The sequence below is a fragment of the Lycorma delicatula genome, chromosome 1 (assembly GCF_047948215.1).
Source record: "Lycorma delicatula isolate Av1 chromosome 1, ASM4794821v1, whole genome shotgun sequence".
Lineage (NCBI taxonomy): Eukaryota > Metazoa > Arthropoda > Insecta > Hemiptera > Fulgoridae > Lycorma > Lycorma delicatula.
Window position 1 is genome coordinate 253,542,633 of NC_134455.1, and position 22,582 is coordinate 253,565,214.

The following is a 22,582-nucleotide window of genomic DNA, read 5'->3' on the forward strand; positions in this document are numbered from 1 at the left end:
GTTCGGATTATCGACTCCGCCGCCGATCGGATCCTTCCACTGGGGTTAGCAGATGTTAAGAAACTGGACAAACGACCAATCTCTTTTCTCAGCTTATCGACTTTCCTACACAGTCTCTCCTCCCAAGGTGGACGCTGGGGACTCTTACGCATTGCAGAAGCGACGATTCGCTGGCCATTCGCTTTGACTGCCGTAATCGCACCGATGTACACTAACTCATGGAGCTCAGTTATGGAGGGTACTAATCTTACTTTTTCTTCAAGAATCTCATTAATAAGGCTCACTATGTTCCTCGTTCTGCCATTAACCCTCAGCCTTGGTATACGCTGTCTGGCCGACGGATCCATACCACCATACAGCATCTCGTTCTCAGCAAATTGATCGGAGAGGGGATTGTCGGTTCTTATCGTTTCTTCTACAGTACTTTCATCTGAAGATGGGCTAGACAACAACCCCAACTCCCTAGAAACATCAGCTCGGATTAACGCCACCACATCCGCAGGAACCCTATTAGACTTAAAGAGGGATCTGCGCTGATCCAGGATGTTTTGGACAGACTTACATCGTAGCTCAGGGAACTTCTCAACCATCGCTTGGTGCAGCGGAACACTATACGGTTTCATGTCCGATTCCATTTTTGTTATAGTTAGGTAGGTACGGTAAAGGAAGGCATTATGTTCATCTGTCCATTTAAACCGCTTCCTACCCCGGTGTTCTACAGCACTGGGTGACTGAACTTCAGCCACAACAGAAGCCACAGAAGACGTTCCAGGCCTTGTGGTACCATTAGGTGAGGCGCCGCCACTCGCTCCAGCACTCCTCACCCAAGACTGAACATCACGACGGCTCCGAAGGGTGTCAGCCCGCAACACCCTACCGCCCCGGCATTTATTCACATCGTTGTACTCCATTAATTTTCAAAACAAATGGGTAACAGGATAAGCTCCTGTGGGCAAGGCTCCGACACCTCTAGAAACGGCCGTCCCTAACATGGGAAACAGACGCCGACCAAACGCCGCCCAATCTGGAACAGACGCGTTGGATTTAAAGTACCTGTTATGGTCCGCGGGTGGGCCTTTGAAGAACACCACCTACCCTGTATATCTACAAGGCCTTCCTCTATCCGCCACCTTGAGGACGCGCCCAGTAGGTGGACAGGACCCCCCCTGGGTTATTATTATTATTATTATTATTATTATTATTATTATTATTTTTTTTTTTTTTTTTTTTTTTTTTTTTTTTTTTTTTTTTTTTTTTTTTTTTGAGGTTTTTAGGGGCATCGACTACTTTGGTCATTAGCCCCATCCCACTTCAAAAAAAAAATAAAAAAAAGGTTCTTTAATTCATATTTCCATAAAGAAAATAAGTGATTAAAATTTCAATCTTCTAATTTGAAATCCACAAATTACCGCCTAGGCTTTCCTTTCGGCCAACCTTTTTTACACCGCTTTTCCATTCTGCGAACGGCCTCAACTTCCGACGACAGAGTGTCTGAGGCTTCGGACATGGCTTCGTCTTCTCTTTCCGACGCCAATGACGTTCGCCGGCTTACATCAGGTGATGAAAGCTTCAATGGTGCTGTGAGCATCGTTGCAATTGAGTCTAAACTTGCAACCGATGCACTTTCGGCGGCTGATGAACTCGATTCGATATCTAAGGCTGTGCTTGGGCCGGCTGATACAGATGCTCTCGCCACAGTTGTTCTCTGAGCTTTTGGGGCCTCTGTAGGTACGGTTTTAATATCGTCTGTGTCTGGTGCTTTTTCGATAGTTACTTGCACCTCCATTTTGGTTGACGCAGATTTTTCTTGTACTCTTGTCACAGTATCCTTAGCTATATGACTCGTCGTCGGGGTGATTTTTAGATCTTTGCTGGATAAATCAAGATTTTTCTTCATTACGTCTATTGCTGGAGTTATAATCGAGGATTTTGCCGGTTTTTTAAACTGCGCTGGTGCGGGTCTTCTGTCGGCGACGTCAGTCCGGGATTGAGCCTTCTCATGTTTACTTTGTTGTATCTGTTGAGTAGACTCGATCTTGGAATCAATGATTCTTTCTATTATTGTCGCGAGACTTGGCGCCATCGTATTAAGCAACTGCTCCACGTTAATTTTAGGTGTGGGGGGAGCAGCAGCTGCTTCTGCGTATGAAGTCGATGGTCTAGGTGTACGTAGGTTAACAATCTTCTTCGCTTCAGGGTAGCTGACTTTTTGAAGCGTTTTAACCTCCTGAATGGCTGTTTCTGATTTGTATACTGGGCAGTTCCTGGATCGACAGTTATGGTGCCCTTTGCAATTAATGCAGACTGGAGGGTCTTTACATGGATCACCCTCATGTATCTTCGATCCGCATATACAAATTTCCTGCGCTTCACATCTAGCGGCAGTGTGTCCGAAACGTTGACACCTAAAACATCTCATCGGCTGCGGAATAAATGCCCGTACATCAAGCCGATGGATGCCAGCTCGTACCTTTTCAGGAAGACTTGGCCTATTGAATGTCAATACATGAGAGGCCGAAGGAAGAATCCCACCATTTCGTCTCATAGAAAGTCTGCGACAATGTGTCACTCCCTGACTAGACATTTCCTGCACTATTTCTTCTTCAGTACAGTTAAGAAGATCACGGCAAACAACAACTCCTCTAGATGAATTGAGTGTACTATGCGGTTGGACAGTAACCGCAAATTCACCGATCTTCTTCAACGCCTGGACTTTCTGACTTTGCATGTCGTTTATAGTTTCGACATGTAATCCGTTAAACGTCTTACGGATATCCTTGACAGGACCACCAGCACAATTTGTAATCTCTCTAGCAATTAAGAATGGACTTACCTTTTGGAAGTTACCATTCTCTTTTGTAATGACCAAAAATCTTGGTTTGGGAACATTATTACCAAACAAAGCTTTTCTCAAATCTTTACTGATTTTATCAGCATCTTTTCTAATCTTATCACTCTCCTTACTTTTTTCCGCTTCGCTTGTGGCGAATCGGCGGTTTCTAAACGAGGGTGTTTACGTGCACCCTCTGCCACGTGAGTTTGTTCAGGAAAATTCATGAACATTGATCCCTTCTGTAGCAAGGCTAGCCGCCGGGGTACACCCCCACTCCAGGGCTACTAACCTTGGAGGTCCTATCCGGTACTCCGGTGGAACCGGCATATGTCCTGGCAGAGAGCGGATGCGCAGTCTCTGCACTGACTCCAGGCTCCTACTCACCGAAGCTTTCAGAGCTCCCATGCACCGACATACATGGGCACCATTGCTACATGCTTGCCATCGCAGGGGGCATGTGGACAACGGAAGGGTCTCCGTTACACCTGCAATAACATTGACCCTGGCCGCCACATCGCCAGCTCTAAGAATGGTATGAATCCATATCCAAAATCATATGTTACTCCATTTCCTGCAGGTAGCCAAAAATCCAGTCCGTTTAGTGACCTGAAGTTGGAACCAGGTCAAACTTAACAATGCATAACCGAGGAATTTACTCGGAACCCCGTTAGCCAGCTATATGTGATGTACAAAGGTACAGCTGTTGCCGCCCTGGACGTGGAACATAGATGTTGTGTTCCGGACGTGGGGATTATCTACCTCAGGGCATTATTATTATTATTATTATTATTATTATTATTATTATTATTATTATTATTATTATTATTATTATTATTATTATTATTATTATTATTATTATTATTATTATTATTATTATTATTTTTATTATTATTATTATTATTATTATTATTATTATTATTATTATTATTATTATTATTATTATTATTATTATTATTATTATTATTATTATTATTATTATTATTATTTTTTTTTTTTTTTTTTTTTTTTTTTATCTGAATTTTTACGGGCATCGACTGCTAAGGTCATTAGCCCTCGTCACATTCTTTAAAAGAAATTATTATCTCCATCAGGATCGTCATATGTAAGGGTGTAAAGGGCCCTTACATTTTATTTAAAAACACAAACTTCACAATAAACATTAAAACATGAAAGACAAGGACAATCACAAACACTTACGGGGTGTAAAGGGCCCCAATATTAAAATTTGAGATAGGTTCTCAAAAGACCATGAACTTAAAATTATAATTAATCTTCTCAATACCATATCTTTCCTCTTTCTTCTATATGTATATATATATATATATAACTACCGCTTAGAGTATCTTTTACCACAGCTTTAAACTCCCATTTTACAGACTTTTAAGAAGTCCACTGGCGTGTAAAAATGCAACTATATTTTCTTCATTTCCATTATCCAGATCAGCACTAATATTTTTTGTAAAACAGAACCTCTTTCTGAGGTCCTCATATATGGTACACTCTTCTATTAGATGCTTGATTGTCAGTGTTTTATTGCAAACACCGCACATTGGTCTCACTTCGCCGGTTAACAAATATAAATTTGTTAATCGCGTGTGACCGATTCTAAGTCTGGTCACCGCTACTTGTTCACGGCGAGTCAATTTAAAGTCGCTTTTCCATTTATAAGGAGAAGTTTTAACTGAGTTTAATTTTGTATTTAAACTCCTCCATTCAGCGTTCCACTTGTTTCTTACTATATTTGTTAGACGGTTTTTAATATCTGCCACTCTTACAGGAAATGCATCCAAATCATCGCAGACTGTTGCCTTTCTGGCAGCTTCGTCTGCGATTTCATTACCTGTAATACCAGCATGCCCTGGAGTCCATACAAATACGCATCGCTGTCCTCGTTGTTTTAGAACGTATAAAATGGACAGGATGTTTGCAATTAGGACATCCTTAATGTTCTTGTTCCGAATTGCGACGAGTGCACTTAATGAATCGGAACATATTAGCACTCTCTCTTCGCAATAGTGTTCAGTGTAGCGAAGAGCTTGCTGAATCGCAGTGAGTTCTGCCGTGTAGACACTGGCCACATCTGGCAGTCTCCAAGAGTGGGCTACTTCATTTACATATATCGAGCATCCAACACCATGTTCAGTTTTAGAACCGTCAGTATAAATTCTAATATGTTCTTCGTAACTACTGACGGTTGCTAAAAAATCTTGCTGGATGATCACTGCTGGTTTCTTTTTTATTTCTCCTTGAGAGAGATCCAAACTTGTATTTACCGCTGGCAAGAGCCATGGCGGTATTTCTCTAGTAGAAATTGCTAGTGTCTCTGGTATAGCAATTTCATATTTCCTTCTTAATTCGTGGTACCTAATTCCGGCTGGTCTGGAATAGGTAGCACGACGTTCGTATAATGCAGCCATGGGATGATTCATAAACAATTTATTATTTATATGGGCAGGGAAAGCCCATATATTTGCTGCATATCTTAACAAGAGGATCTCTCTTCTATAATGTAGTGGCATTATTCCGGCTTCAGACATCAGACTAGCCGCCGGACTTGTGCGGAAAGCACCTGTTGCGTATCTTATTCCGCTATTATGAACTACGTCTAACTTTCTTAAGTGCGACTTTCTAGCGGATGAATATACGATACATCCGTAGTCTAGTTTAGATTGAACCAATGCTTTATACAATCTCAATAATGTCTCTTTTTCTGAGCCCCAATTTAGGTTCGATAAACATTTTATAATGTTTAGGGCTCTTTTGCATCTATCACTCAAGTCCTGTATATGTAATCCCCATGTGAGGGATTTATCCAATACTAGTCCTAAATACCTTACGCTGTCTTTATATTGTATTGGATTATCATCAATTGTCAGAGCAGGACTTTGATGAGGAATTCTCTTCCTACAAAAGTGTACACAGCACGTTTTTTCTGGTGAGAATTGGAATCCTGTATTCCTTGCAACTTCATTTAGAGCATTGATCGCTCGTTGCAATTTGTACCTCACTATAGCAGTCTTGTTGCTGGCATATATGATTGCCAGATCATCAACATAGACGCTTTTGCTGATTTCTACTGGAATGGCTAATATCAATTTATTAATGGCAATGGTAAACAAGGTACCGCTCAACGGCGAACCTTGCGGTATGCCATTTTCCATGATTCTTTCACGTGAATATTCGTTGTTGACGCGTACTTGGAAGGTACGGTCATTCATGTAGTTGCTGAGCAGTATAGGCAAATTGCCACGAATGCCCCATTCATGTAACTGGAGCATTATACCATGACGCCAGGTCATATCGAAAGCCTTCTGAAGATCAAAGAAGACTCCGACACAATGTTTCCTTGTAATAAAGCTGTTATATATAATGTCCTCTAAGCTGATCATTTGATCAGTGGTAGAATGGTATTGTCGAAAACCTGCTTGATACGGAGATATCAGGTTTTCTTTTTCCAAAACCCAGACGAGTCGATTATTAATCATTTTTTCCAATATTTTTCCCATAGCACACGTCAAAGAAATAGGACGGTAGCTATTGGGGTCTGTTAAATTTTTATTTTTCTTAGGTACTGGAACAACATAAGCTTTTTTCCACTGCTGCGGGTACGTTCCATCCCGCCATATTTTATTATATAGTTCTAATAATCTACACTTTGCAGTGGTATTCAGCTGCCTGATCATATTGTAGTGGATTTCATCCGGACCAGCAGCTGTGTTACCTGATTTTTCCAACGCTTTCGTGAATTCTTCCATTTTAAATGGTACATTATATGAGTAATTATACTCAGTTCCAAAATTTAGTAGACCGTCGTGTTCTTCTTTTTTGGTTCGAAAACCTTCCTCGTAGTTGGCCGTTTTGCTGGCCTTTTCGAAATGATTGGATAAGAGCTCTGCAATTTCATATGGAGTATCTTTTATTTCATCTTCATCTTGAAGGCTAGTTATGGGAGCAAAATCATTACGCCCACAAATCGCCTTCACTTTCCTCCAAACATCTGCTGCTGTAGTGGTTTTGTCGATGGATGACACGTATTGCTGCCAGGATCGTTTCTTTGAATCTATCATAAGACGTTTTGCATACGCCCTGTATTTCTTAAAGGCAACAAGATTTTCTATACTAGGACGCTTCTTAAAGGCATTATACGCCCTTTTCTTTCTTTTAATAGCTTCACTTATTTCATCGTTCCACCATGGAACGGGTTTCTTTGTAAGTTTCCCAGATGTTTTGGGAATATATCTCGATGCCGACTCAATTATTGCATTTGTTATGGCGTCGACATCTTCTCCGATAACTCCAGTTGTTTTCGGGAGCATCGTTCTAGCTGTGAAGCTCGTCCAGTCTGCCTTTTCAAATAACCATCTTTTAGGGATGGGATATATTGTTCTAGTAACATCAGTTACAATTTGCACCGGGAAATGATCGCTTCCATGCAGATCGTCTATAACATGGAAGCTGTACCTCGGTGCTATCGATCCGCTTATAAGTGCAAGATCTATACAGGACGTCGATCCATCTCTGGCATTGAAAAAGGTTCCTGATCCGTCATTTAAAATAATAAGTTCAGAATTCATCAGGAACCCTTCCAGTTCTCTTCCACGGGGATCTACTCGATCCGATCCCCAGAGAGAATTATGAGCGTTAAAATCACCCACCAGTAAAACAGGTGGGGGAAGCTCGGAAATTAATCTTTCTATGTCATCCTTAATCCAATCGTAATTCGGTAAGTATATGCTGCACACAGTGATCTTAAGCGGTCGCTTCATTCTGACGGCGACCGCTTGTAGGTTGGTGTTTAGAACAACCGCTTCGGTGGTAGCTCTAGTCGATGTTAATATAGCTACTCCACCTCTAACTCTTACATTTGGCGGTTGATCTCGCCGAAATATATCGAATCCTTTTATTTTAAAATATTCATTTCGGCGGAAATGCGTTTCTTGCAGACATATACAAATCGGGTCTACGTCATGTACCAAGCGTTGGAGCTCATGGATGTTTGAAAAACATCCATTGATGTTCCATTGTACAATCGACTCGCTAATTTTTAATTTTTAATTAAATTATTGCCTGGGTTTTCCTTTCGGCCATCCCTTTTTCCTTTTCTTCTCCATCCTACGAACAGCATCGTGTTCGCGGAGAAGGTCGTCGCCTGTAAGGCTTCCGGTCTCCGTATCGGAGACCACCGAAGCCGCCGACGACGACGGGCATGGATCGGCGCCGGTTTCAGGCGCCGATTGAGAGGCGGCAACCTGGCCGCTCCCCAACACGGGGGTCGCACCGGTCACCGCCTGTGGGAGGGGGGACACTCGCCCCCCCTGTGTGATTTTTTGTGGCCTCTGAGGCTTAGAGGCCACTTCAGTTACAGGAGGCTTGGGAGCCTCCATAACAGACTCTATAGGTATCACCTTTTTCTTTTCATCGAGGATCTCGCTGAGACGGACTTGACAGTCTGGTTTGGTGTCCGTTTTCTTTTCTGGAGGAGCAACTTTCACTTTTATCGTCTTATCTTCAGCAGGCTGTACCACTATCTTTGGCTTAACAAGTTCTTTATTACCAAAAGGTTTCATCTTATTTTCGATGATCCTCTCAATCATGTTAGCCAAAGTGGGAGCAAGTTTATTTATGATTTGTGCCTCATCTACAGCAATCGGAGCAGGAGCAGGAACAGTAGCCGCAGCCTGAGCATAAGATGTTGCTGCTCTAGGCTTACGGGCGTTAACTATTTTTTTTGCATCGAAGTAGCTGACCTTTTGCAGGGTTTTTACTTCCTGCACAGCTACCTCATCTTTGTAGACAGGACAATTCCTTGATCTACAAGAATGCGCTCCTTTGCAGTTTATGCATGTAGGAGGCTCTTTACATGGCTCTCCCTCATGCACCTCTTCACCGCACACGCATATTTGCGGTCTTTCGCATCTAAGAGCGGTGTGGCCAAAGCGTTGGCACTTGAAGCACCTCATCGGCTGTGGGACAAATGCCCGCACATCCAAACGGTGAATCCCCGCTCTTATCTTTTCTGGCAAAGTAGGCCGGTTGAAAGTGAGGACATGAGAAGCTGAGGGTAAGACCTCACCGTTCCTTCTCATGTTCAATCGACGGCACTCTATTACTCCTTGTGCTGCCAGCTCCTCTACAATCTCTTGCTCCGAACAATTCAAAAGATCCCGACAGACCACAACACCCCTTGAGGTGTTGAGCGTGCCGTGGGGATCTACACGTACCGCTAGCTCTCCAATTTTCTTCAGCCCTAAAATCTTCTGAGACTGTATATCATTAACAGTCTCTACATGGAGTCCCGTAAAGGTTTTCCTGATTTCTTTAACAGGGCCTCCAGCACATTTGTTTATTTCTCGAGCGATGAGAAAAGGACTCACCCTCGAGAAATTTCCATCCTCCTTTGTAATGACCAAATATTTGGGTTTCGGTACATTACTACTTTTAAAAAAAGCCTTTTGTAAGCTTTTTCTAGCCTCAATTTCTATCTTCTTACTCTCCGTACTCTTTCGGCGTTTCGCTTCAGGCGAAACAGCCGGCTCTAAACGAGGGTGTTTACGTGCACCCTCTGCCACGTTGGTTTGTTCAGGAAAATTCATGAACAAGTAATCCCTTCTGTAGTAAGGCTAGCCGCCGGGGTACACCCCCACTCCAGGGCTACCAACCCTGGAGGTCCGTTCCGGTACTCCGGTGGAACCGGCATATGTCCTGGCAGAGAGCGGATGCGCAGTCTCTGCACTGACTCCAGGCCCCTACACACCGAAGCTTTCAGGGCTCCCATGCTCCGAACATGGGCACCTTAACTACATGCTTGCCATCGCAGGGGGCATGTGGACGACGAAAGGTCTCCGTTACACCTGCAAATAACTTTGACCGTGGCCGCCACATCGCCAGCTCTAACGGCGGTATTAATCCATTTCCGTAATCGTTAATAATGTCATATCTGCAGGTGGCCGTAAAGTCCAGTCCTGTAATTCGGCCTATAGATGTAAGTCGACCGAAAAAAGTATATCCGAGAACAACACTCGGAACCCCGTTAGCCAGCTATATGTAATGTACTTAAGTACAGCTGTTACCGCCCTGGACGTGGAACGTAGATGTTGTGTTCCGGACGTGGGGAATATCTACCTCAGGGCATTATTATTATTATTATTATTATTATTATTATTATTATTATTATTATTATTATTATTATTATTATTATTATTATTATTATTATTATTATTATTATTATTATTATTTTTTTTTTTTTTTTTTTTTTTTTTTTGAGGTTTTTAGGGGCATCGACTACTTTGGTCATTAGCCCCATCCCACTTCAAAAAAAAATTAAAAAAAGGTTCAATTATTCACATTTCTCTGAATCAAAAATGTTCAAAAATTTATGTTCTCCTAACTTCGAATCCACAAATTACCGCCTAGGCTTTCCTTTCGGCCAACCTTTTTTACACCGCTTTTCCATCCTGCGAACGGCCTCAACTTCCGACGACAGAGTGTCTGAGGCTTCGGACATGGCTTCGTCTTCTCTTTCCGACGCCAATGACGTTCGCCGGCTTACATCAGGTGATGAAAGCTTCAATGGTGCTGTGAGCATCGTTGCAATTGAGTCTAAACTTGCAACCGATGCACTTTCGGCGGCTGATGAACTAGATTCGATATCTAAGGCTGTGCTTGGGCCGGCTGATACAGATGCTCTCGCCACAGTTGTTCTCTGAGCTTTTGGGGCCTCTGTTGGTACGGTTTTAATATCGTCTGTGTCTGGTGCTTTCTCGATAGTTACTTGCACCTCCATTTTGGTTGACGCAGATTTTTCCTGTACTCTTGTCACAGTATCCTTAGCTATATGACTCGTCGTCGGGGTGATCTTTAGATCTTTCTCGGATAAATCAAGATTTTTCTTCATTACGTCTATTGCTGGAGTTATAATCGAGGATTTTGCCGGTTTTTTAAACTGCGCTGGTACGGGTCTTCTGTCGGCGACGTCAGTCCGGGATTGAGCCTTCTCATGTTTACTTTGTTGTATCTGATGAGTCGACTCGATCTTGGAATCAATGATTCTTTCTATTATTGTCGCGAGACTTGGCGCCATCGTATTAAGCAACTGCTCCACGTTGATTTTAGGTGTGGGGGGAGCAGCAGCTGCTTCTGCGTATGAAGTCGATGGTCTAGGTGTACGTAGGTTAACAATCTTCTTCGCTTCAGGGTAGCTGACTTTTTGAAGCGTTTTAACCTCCTGAATGGCTGTTTCTGATTTGTATACTGGGCAGTTCCTGGATCGACAGTTATGGTGCCCTTTGCAATTAATGCAGACTGGAGGGTCTTTACATGGATCACCCTCATGTATCTTCGATCCGCATATACAAATTTCCTGCGCTTCACATCTAGCGGCAGTGTGTCCGAAACGTTGACACCTAAAACATCTCATCGGCTGCGGAATAAATGCCCGTACATCAAGCCGATGGATGCCAGCTCGTACCTTTTCAGGAAGACTTGGCCTATTGAATGTCAATACATGAGAGGCCGAAGGAAGAATCTCACCGTTTCGTCTCATAGAAAGTCTGCGACAATGTGTCACTCCCTGACTAGACATTTCCTGCACTATTTCTTCTTCAGTACAGTTAAGAAGATCACGGCAAACAACAACTCCTCTAGATGAATTGAGTGTACTATGCGGTTGGACAGTAACCGCAAATTCACCGATCTTCTTCAACGCCTGGACTTTCTGACTTTGCATGTCGTTTATAGTTTCGACATGTAATCCGTTAAACGTCTTACGGATATCCTTGACAGGACCACCAGCACAATTTGTAATCTCTCTAGCAATTAAGAATGGACTTACCTTTTGGAAGTTACCATTCTCTTTTGTAATGACCAAAAATCTTGGTTTGGGAACATTATTACCAAACAAAGCTTTTCTCAAATCTTTACTGATTTTATCAGCATCTTTTCTAATCTTATCACTCTCCTTACTTTTTTCCGCTTCGCTTGTGGCGAATCGGCGGTTTCTAAACGAGGGTGTTTACGTGCACCCTCTGCCACGTGAGTTTGTTCAGGAAAATTCATGAACATTGATCCCTTCTGTAGCAAGGCTAGCCGCCGGGGTACACCCCCACTCCAGGGCTACTAACCTTGGAGGTCCTATCCGGTACTCCGGTGGAACCGGCATATGTCCTGGCAGAGAGCGGATGCGCAGTCTCTGCACTGACTCCAGGCTCCTACTCACCGAAGCTTTCAGAGCTCCCATGCACCGACATACATGGGCACCATTGCTACATGCTTGCCATCGCAGGGGGCATGTGGACAACGGAAGGGTCTCCGTTACACCTGCAATAACATTGACCCTGGCCGCCACATCGCCAGCTCTAAGAATGGTATGAATCCATATCCAAAATCATATGTTACTCCATTTCCTGCAGGTAGCCAAAAATCCAGTCCGTTTAGTGACCTGAAGTTGGAACCAGGTCAAACTTAACAATGCATAACCGAGGAATTTACTCGGAACCCCGTTAGCCAGCTATATGTGATGTACAAAGGTACAGCTGTTGCCGCCCTGGACGTGGAACATAGATGTTGTGTTCCGGACGTGGGGATTATCTACCTCAGGGCATTATTATTATTATTATTATTATTATTATTATTATTATTATTATTATTATTATTATTATTATTATTATTATTATTATTATTATTATTATTATTATTATTATTATTATTATTATTTTTATTATTTTTATTATTATTATTATTATTATTATTATTATTATTATTATTATTATTATTATTATTATTATTTTTTTTTTTTTTTTTTTTTTTTTTATCTGAATTTTTACGGGCATCGACTGCTAAGGTCATTAGCCCTCGTCACATTCTTTAAAAGAAATTATTATCTCCATCAGGATCGTCATATGTAAGGGTGTAAAGGGCCCTTACATTTTATTTAAAAACACAAACTTCACAATAAACATTAAAACATGAAAGACAAGGACAATCACAAACACTTACGGGGTGTAAAGGGCCCCAATATTAAAATTTGAGATAGGTTCTCAAAAGACCATGAACTTAAAATTATAATTAATCTTCTCAATACCATATCTTTCCTCTTTCTTCTATATGTATATATATATATATATAACTACCGCTTAGAGTATCTTTTACCACAGCTTTAAACTCCCATTTTACAGACTTTTAAGAAGTCCACTGGCGTGTAAAAATGCAACTATATTTTCTTCATTTCCATTATCCAGATCAGCACTAATATTTTTTGTAAAACAGAACCTCTTTCTGAGGTCCTCATATATGGTACACTCTTCTATTAGATGCTTGATTGTCAGTGTTTTATTGCAAACACCGCACATTGGTCTCACTTCGCCGGTTAACAAATATAAATTTGTTAATCGCGTGTGACCGATTCTAAGTCTGGTCACCGCTACTTGTTCACGGCGAGTCAATTTAAAGTCGCTTTTCCATTTATAAGGAGAAGTTTTAACTGAGTTTAATTTTGTATTTAAACTCCTCCATTCAGCGTTCCACTTGTTTCTTACTATATTTGTTAGACGGTTTTTAATATCTGCCACTCTTACAGGAAATGCATCCAAATCATCGCAGACTGTTGCCTTTCTGGCAGCTTCGTCTGCGATTTCATTACCTGTAATACCAGCATGCCCTGGAGTCCATACAAATACGCATCGCTGTCCTCGTTGTTTTAGAACGTATAAAATGGACAGGATGTTTGCAATTAGGACATCCTTAATGTTCTTGTTCCGAATTGCGACGAGTGCACTTAATGAATCGGAACATATTAGCACTCTCTCTTCGCAATAGTGTTCAGTGTAGCGAAGAGCTTGCTGAATCGCAGTGAGTTCTGCCGTGTAGACACTGGCCACATCTGGCAGTCTCCAAGAGTGGGCTACTTCATTTACATATATCGAGCATCCAACACCATGTTCAGTTTTAGAACCGTCAGTATAAATTCTAATATGTTCTTCGTAACTACTGACGGTTGCTAAAAAATCTTGCTGGATGATCACTGCTGGTTTCTTTTTTATTTCTCCTTGAGAGAGATCCAAACTTGTATTTACCGCTGGCAAGAGCCATGGCGGTATTTCTCTAGTAGAAATTGCTAGTGTCTCTGGTATAGCAATTTCATATTTCCTTCTTAATTCGTGGTACCTAATTCCGGCTGGTCTGGAATAGGTAGCACGACGTTCGTATAATGCAGCCATGGGATGATTCATAAACAATTTATTATTTATATGGGCAGGGAAAGCCCATATATTTGCTGCATATCTTAACAAGAGGATCTCTCTTCTATAATGTAGTGGCATTATTCCGGCTTCAGACATCAGACTAGCCGCCGGACTTGTGCGGAAAGCACCTGTTGCGTATCTTATTCCGCTATTATGAACTACGTCTAACTTTCTTAAGTGCGACTTTCTAGCGGATGAATATACGATACATCCGTAGTCTAGTTTAGATTGAACCAATGCTTTATACAATCTCAATAATGTCTCTTTTTCTGAGCCCCAATTTAGGTTCGATAAACATTTTATAATGTTTAGGGCTCTTTTGCATCTATCACTCAAGTCCTGTATATGTAATCCCCATGTGAGGGATTTATCCAATACTAGTCCTAAATACCTTACGCTGTCTTTATATTGTATTGGATTATCATCAATTGTCAGAGCAGGACTTTGATGAGGAATTCTCTTCCTACAAAAGTGTACACAGCACGTTTTTTCTGGTGAGAATTGGAATCCTGTATTCCTTGCAACTTCATTTAGAGCATTGATCGCTCGTTGCAATTTGTACCTCACTATAGCAGTCTTGTTGCTGGCATATATGATTGCCAGATCATCAACATAGACGCTTTTGCTGATTTCTACTGGAATGGCTAATATCAATTTATTAATGGCAATGGTAAACAAGGTACCGCTCAACGGCGAACCTTGCGGTATGCCATTTTCCATGATTCTTTCACGTGAATATTCGTTGTTGACGCGTACTTGGAAGGTACGGTCATTCATGTAGTTGCTGAGCAGTATAGGCAAATTGCCACGAATGCCCCATTCATGTAACTGGAGCATTATACCATGACGCCAGGTCATATCGAAAGCCTTCTGAAGATCAAAGAAGACTCCGACACAATGTTTCCTTGTAATAAAGCTGTTATATATAATGTCCTCTAAGCTGATCATTTGATCAGTGGTAGAATGGTATTGTCGAAAACCTGCTTGATACGGAGATATCAGGTTTTCTTTTTCCAAAACCCAGACGAGTCGATTATTAATCATTTTTTCCAATATTTTTCCCATAGCACACGTCAAAGAAATAGGACGGTAGCTATTGGGGTCTGTTAAATTTTTATTTTTCTTAGGTACTGGAACAACATAAGCTTTTTTCCACTGCTGCGGGTACGTTCCATCCCGCCATATTTTATTATATAGTTCTAATAATCTACACTTTGCAGTGGTATTCAGCTGCCTGATCATATTGTAGTGGATTTCATCCGGACCAGCAGCTGTGTTACCTGATTTTTCCAACGCTTTCGTGAATTCTTCCATTTTAAATGGTACATTATATGAGTAATTATACTCAGTTCCAAAATTTAGTAGACCGTCGTGTTCTTCTTTTTTGGTTCGAAAACCTTCCTCGTAGTTGGCCGTTTTGCTGGCCTTTTCGAAATGATTGGATAAGAGCTCTGCAATTTCATATGGAGTATCTTTTATTTCATCTTCATCTTGAAGGCTAGTTATGGGAGCAAAATCATTACGCCCACAAATCGCCTTCACTTTCCTCCAAACATCTGCTGCTGTAGTGGTTTTGTCGATGGATGACACGTATTGCTGCCAGGATCGTTTCTTTGAATCTATCATAAGACGTTTTGCATACGCCCTGTATTTCTTAAAGGCAACAAGATTTTCTATACTAGGACGCTTCTTAAAGGCATTATACGCCCTTTTCTTTCTTTTAATAGCTTCACTTATTTCATCGTTCCACCATGGAACGGGTTTCTTTGTAAGTTTCCCAGATGTTTTGGGAATATATCTCGATGCCGACTCAATTATTGCATTTGTTATGGCGTCGACATCTTCTCCGATAACTCCAGTTGTTTTCGGGAGCATCGTTCTAGCTGTGAAGCTCGTCCAGTCTGCCTTTTCAAATAACCATCTTTTAGGGATGGGATATATTGTTCTAGTAACATCAGTTACAATTTGCACCGGGAAATGATCGCTTCCATGCAGATCGTCTATAACATGGAAGCTGTACCTCGGTGCTATCGATCCGCTTATAAGTGCAAGATCTATACAGGACGTCGATCCATCTCTGGCATTGAAAAAGGTTCCTGATCCGTCATTTAAAATAATAAGTTCAGAATTCATCAGGAACCCTTCCAGTTCTCTTCCACGGGGATCTACTCGATCCGATCCCCAGAGAGAATTATGAGCGTTAAAATCACCCACCAGTAAAACAGGTGGGGGAAGCTCGGAAATTAATCTTTCTATGTCATCCTTAATCCAATCGTAATTCGGTAAGTATATGCTGCACACAGTGATCTTAAGCGGTCGCTTCATTCTGACGGCGACCGCTTGTAGGTTGGTGTTTAGAACAACCGCTTCGGTGGTAGCTCTAGTCGATGTTAATATAGCTACTCCACCTCTAACTCTTACATTTGGCGGTTGATCTCGCCGAAATATATCGAATCCTTTTATTTTAAAATATTCATTTCGGCGGAAATGCGTTTCTTGCAGACATATACAAATCGGGTCTACGTCATGTACCAAGCGTTGGAGCTCATGGATGTTTGAAAAACATCCATTGATGTTCCATTGTACAATCGACTCGCTAATTTTTAATTTTTAATTAAATTATTGCCTGGGTTTTCCTTTCGGCCATCCCTTTTTCCTTTTCTTCTCCATCCTACGAACAGCATCGTGTTCGCGGAGAAGGTCGTCGCCTGTAAGGCTTCCGGTCTCCGTATCGGAGACCACCGAAGCCGCCGACGACGACGGGCATGGATCGGCGCCGGTTTCAGGCGCCGATTGAGAGGCGGCAACCTGGCCGCTCCCCAACACGGGGGTCGCACCGGTCACCGCCTGTGGGAGGGGGGACACTCGCCCCCCCTGTGTGATTTTTTGTGGCCTCTGAGGCTTAGAGGCCACTTCAGTTACAGGAGGCTTGGGAGCCTCCATAACAGACTCTATAGGTATCACCTTTTTCTTTTCATCGAGGATCTCGCTGAGACGGACTTGACAGTCTGGTTTGGTGTCCGTTTTCTTTTCTGGAGGAGCAACTTTCACTTTTATCGTCTTATCTTCAGCAGGCTGTACCACTATCTTTGGCTTAACAAGTTCTTTATTACCAAAAGGTTTCATCTTATTTTCGATGATCCTCTCAATCATGTTAGCCAAAGTGGGAGCAAGTTTATTTATGATTTGTGCCTCATCTACAGCAATCGGAGCAGGAGCAGGAACAGTAGCCGCAGCCTGAGCATAAGATGTTGCTGCTCTAGGCTTACGGGCGTTAACTATTTTTTTTGCATCGAAGTAGCTGACCTTTTGCAGGGTTTTTACTTCCTGCACAGCTACCTCATCTTTGTAGACAGGACAATTCCTTGATCTACAAGAATGCGCTCCTTTGCAGTTTATGCATGTAGGAGGCTCTTTACATGGCTCTCCCTCATGCACCTCTTCACCGCACACGCATATTTGCGGTCTTTCGCATCTAAGAGCGGTGTGGCCAAAGCGTTGGCACTTGAAGCACCTCATCGGCTGTGGGACAAATGCCCGCACATCCAAACGGTGAATCCCCGCTCTTATCTTTTCTGGCAAAGTAGGCCGGTTGAAAGTGAGGACATGAGAAGCTGAGGGTAAGACCTCACCGTTCCTTCTCATGTTCAATCGACGGCACTCTATTACTCCTTGTGCTGCCAGCTCCTCTACAATCTCTTGCTCCGAACAATTCAAAAGATCCCGACAGACCACAACACCCCTTGAGGTGTTGAGCGTGCCGTGGGGATCTACACGTACCGCTAGCTCTCCAATTTTCTTCAGCCCTAAAATCTTCTGAGACTGTATATCATTAACAGTCTCTACATGGAGTCCCGTAAAGGTTTTCCTGATTTCTTTAACAGGGCCTCCAGCACATTTGTTTATTTCTCGAGCGATGAGAAAAGGACTCACCCTCGAGAAATTTCCATCCTCCTTTGTAATGACCAAATATTTGGGTTTCGGTACATTACTACTTTTAAAAAAAGCCTTTTGTAAGCTTTTTCTAGCCTCAATTTCTATCTTCTTACTCTCCGTACTCTTTCGGCGTTTCGCTTCAGGCGAAACAGCCGGCTCTAAACGAGGGTGTTTACGTGCACCCTCTGCCACGTTGGTTTGTTCAGGAAAATTCATGAACAAGTAATCCCTTCTGTAGTAAGGCTAGCCGCCGGGGTACACCCCCACTCCAGGGCTACCAACCCTGGAGGTCCGTTCCGGTACTCCGGTGGAACCGGCATATGTCCTGGCAGAGAGCGGATGCGCAGTCTCTGCACTGACTCCAGGCCCCTACACACCGAAGCTTTCAGGGCTCCCATGCTCCGAACATGGGCACCTTAACTACATGCTTGCCATCGCAGGGGGCATGTGGACGACGAAAGGTCTCCGTTACACCTGCAAATAACTTTGACCGTGGCCGCCACATCGCCAGCTCTAACGGCGGTATTAATCCATTTCCGTAATCGTTAATAATGTCATATCTGCAGGTGGCCGTAAAGTCCAGTCCTGTAATTCGGCCTATAGATGTAAGTCGACCGAAAAAAGTATATCCGAGAACAACACTCGGAACCCCGTTAGCCAGCTATATGTAATGTACTTAAGTACAGCTGTTACCGCCCTGGACGTGGAACGTAGATGTTGTGTTCCGGACGTGGGGAATATCTACCTCAGGGCATTATTATTATTATTATTATTATTATTATTATTATTATTATTATTATTATTATTATTATTATTATTATTATTATTATTATTATTATTATTATTATTATTATTATTTTTTTTTTTTTTTTTTTTTTTTTTTGAGGTTTTTAGGGGCATCGACTACTTTGGTCATTAGCCCCATCCCACTTCAAAAAAAAATTAAAAAAAGGTTCAATTATTCACATTTCTCTGAATCAAAAATGTTCAAAAATTTATGTTCTCCTAACTTCGAATCCACAAATTACCGCCTAGGCTTTCCTTTCGGCCAACCTTTTTTACACCGCTTTTCCATCCTGCGAACGGCCTCAACTTCCGACGACAGAGTGTCTGAGGCTTCGGACATGGCTTCGTCTTCTCTTTCCGACGCCAATGACGTTCGCCGGCTTACATCAGGTGATGAAAGCTTCAATGGTGCTGTGAGCATCGTTGCAATTGAGTCTAAACTTGCAACCGATGCACTTTCGGCGGCTGATGAACTAGATTCGATATCTAAGGCTGTGCTTGGGCCGGCTGATACAGATGCTCTCGCCACAGTTGTTCTCTGAGCTTTTGGGGCCTCTGTTGGTACGGTTTTAATATCGTCTGTGTCTGGTGCTTTCTCGATAGTTACTTGCACCTCCATTTTGGTTGACGCAGATTTTTCCTGTACTCTTGTCACAGTATCCTTAGCTATATGACTCGTCGTCGGGGTGATCTTTAGATCTTTCTCGGATAAATCAAGATTTTTCTTCATTACGTCTATTGCTGGAGTTATAATCGAGGATTTTGCCGGTTTTTTAAACTGCGCTGGTACGGGTCTTCTGTCGGCGACGTCAGTCCGGGATTGAGCCTTCTCATGTTTACTTTGTTGTATCTGATGAGTCGACTCGATCTTGGAATCAATGATTCTTTCTATTATTGTCGCGAGACTTGGCGCCATCGTATTAAGCAACTGCTCCACGTTGATTTTAGGTGTGGGGGGAGCAGCAGCTGCTTCTGCGTATGAAGTCGATGGTCTAGGTGTACGTAGGTTTACAATCTTCTTCGCTTCAGGGTAGCTGACTTTTTGAAGCGTTTTAACCTCCTGAATGGCTGTTTCTGATTTGTATACTGGGCAGTTCCTGGATCGACAGTTATGGTGCCCTTTACAATTAATGCAGACTGGAGGGTCTTTACATGGATCACCCTCATGTATCTTCGATCCGCATATACAAATTTCCTGCGCTTCACATCTAGCGGCAGTGTGTCCGAAACGTTGACATCTAAAACATCTCATCGGCTGCGGAATAAATGCCCGTACATCAAGCCGATGGATGCCAGCTCGTACCTTTTCAGGAAGACTTGGCCTATTGAATGTCAATACATGAGAGGCCGAAGGAAGAATCTCACCGTTTCGTCTCATAGAAAGTCTGCGACAATGTGTCACTCCCTGGCTAGACATTTCCTGCACTATTTCTTCTTCAGTACAGTTAAGAAGATCACGGCAAACAACAACTCCTCTAGATGAATTAAGTGTACTATGCGGTTGGACAGTAACCGCAAATTCACCGATCTTCTTCAACGCCTGGACTTTCTGACTTTGCATGTCGTTTATAGTTTCGACATGTAATCCGTTAAACGTCTTACGGATATCCTTGACAGGACCACCAGCACAATTTGTAATCTCTCTAGCAATTAAGAATGGACTTACCTTTTGGAAGTTACCATTCTCTTTTGTAATGACCAAAAATCTTGGTTTGGGAACATTATTACCAAACAAAGCTTTTCTCAAATCTTTACTGATTTTATCAGCATCTTTTCTAATTCTATCACTCTCCTTACTTTTTTTCCGCTTCGCTTGTGGCGAATCGGCGGTTTCTAAACGAGGGTGTTTACGTGCACCCTCTGCCACGTGAGTTTGTTCAGGAAAATTCATGAACATTGATCCCTTCTGTAGCAAGGCTAGCCGCCGGGGTACACCCCCACTCCAGGGCTACTAACCTTGGAGGTCCTATCCGGTACTCCGGTGGAACCGGCATATGTCCTGGCAGAGAGCGGATGCGCAGTCTCTGCACTGACTCCAGGCTCCTACTCACCGAAGCTTTCAGAGCTCCCATGCACCGACATACATGGGCACCATTGCTACATGCTTGCCATCGCAGGGGGCATGTGGACAACGGAAGGGTCTCCGTTACACCTGCAATAACATTGACCCTGGCCGCCACATCGCCAGCTCTAAGAATGGTATGAATCCATATCCAAAATCATAAGTTACTCCATTTCCTGCAGGTAGCCAAAAATCCAGTCCATTTAGTGACCTGAAGTTGGAACCAGGTCAAACTTAACAATGCATAACCGAGAAATTTACTCGGAACCCCGTTAGCCAGCTATATGTGATGTACAAAGGTACAGCTGTTGCCGCCCTGGACGTGGAACATAGATGTTGTGTTCCGGACGTGGGGATTATCTACCTCAGGGCAAAAAATGTGGAACGCTTCACGATTTTGCGTGTCATCCTTGCGCAGGGCCATGCTAATCTTCTCTGTATCGTTCCAATTTTAGTATATGTACTGCCGAAGCAAGTACAAATTATTATTATTATTAATTATTATTATTATTATTATTATTATTATTATTATTATTATTATTATTATTATTATTATTATTATTATTATTATTATTATTATTATTATTATTATTATTATTATTATTATTATTATTATTATTATTATTATTATTATTATTATTATTATTATTATTATTATTATTATTATTATTATTATTATTATTATTATTATTATTATTATTATTATTATTATTATTATTATTATTATTATTATTATTATTATTATTATTATTATTATTATTATTATTATTATTATTATTATTATTATTATTATTATTATTATTATTATTATTATTATTATTATTATTATTATTATTATTATTATTATTATTATTATTATTATTATTATTATTATTATTATTATTATTATTATTATTATTATTATTATTATTATTATTATTATTATTATTATTATTATTATTATTATTATTATTATTATTATTATTATTATTATTATTATTATTATTATTATTATTATTATTATTATTATTATTATTATTATTATTATTATTATTATTATTATTATTATTATTATTATTATTATTATTATTATTATTATTATTATTATTATTATTATTATTATTATTATTATTATTATTATTATTATTATTATTATTATTATTATTATTATTATTATTATTATTATTATTATTATTATTATTATTATTATTATTATTATTATTATTATTATTATTATTATTATTATTATTATTATTATTATTATTATTATTATTATTATTATTATTATTATTATTATTATTATTATTATTATTATTATTATTATTATTATTATTATTATTATTATTATTATTATTATTATTATTATTATTATTATTATTATTATTATTATTATTATTATTATTATTATTATTATTATTATTATTATTATTATTATTATTATTATTATTATTATTATTATTATTATTATTATTATTATTATTATTATTATTATTATTATTATTATTATTATTATTATTATTATTATTATTATTATTATTATTATTATTATTATTATTATTATTATTATTATTATTATTATTATTATTATTATTATTATTATTATTATTATTATTATTATTATTATTATTATTATTATTATTATTATTATTATTGATTATTGATTGGAGGTTAGGAAGTGCTAGAGTGAAGAAGTGCTACTCGTTGTGCTACTGGAGTTTTGTTAAGAAAAGTGGTTTTTACTTCGATTCA

The 22,582-nt window shown here is 40.4% G+C and overlaps 1 non-coding gene across 1 annotated transcript; it reads right to left on the bottom strand.

Annotated features, from left to right (window-relative positions):
* Positions 1 to 21,227: 21,227 nt before the first annotated feature.
* Positions 21,228 to 21,333, bottom strand: LOC142318613 (U6 spliceosomal RNA). Its single transcript, XR_012754988.1, has one exon. It is a non-coding gene; the product is annotated as a U6 spliceosomal RNA (small nuclear RNA).
* Positions 21,334 to 22,582: the final 1,249 nt, after the last annotated feature.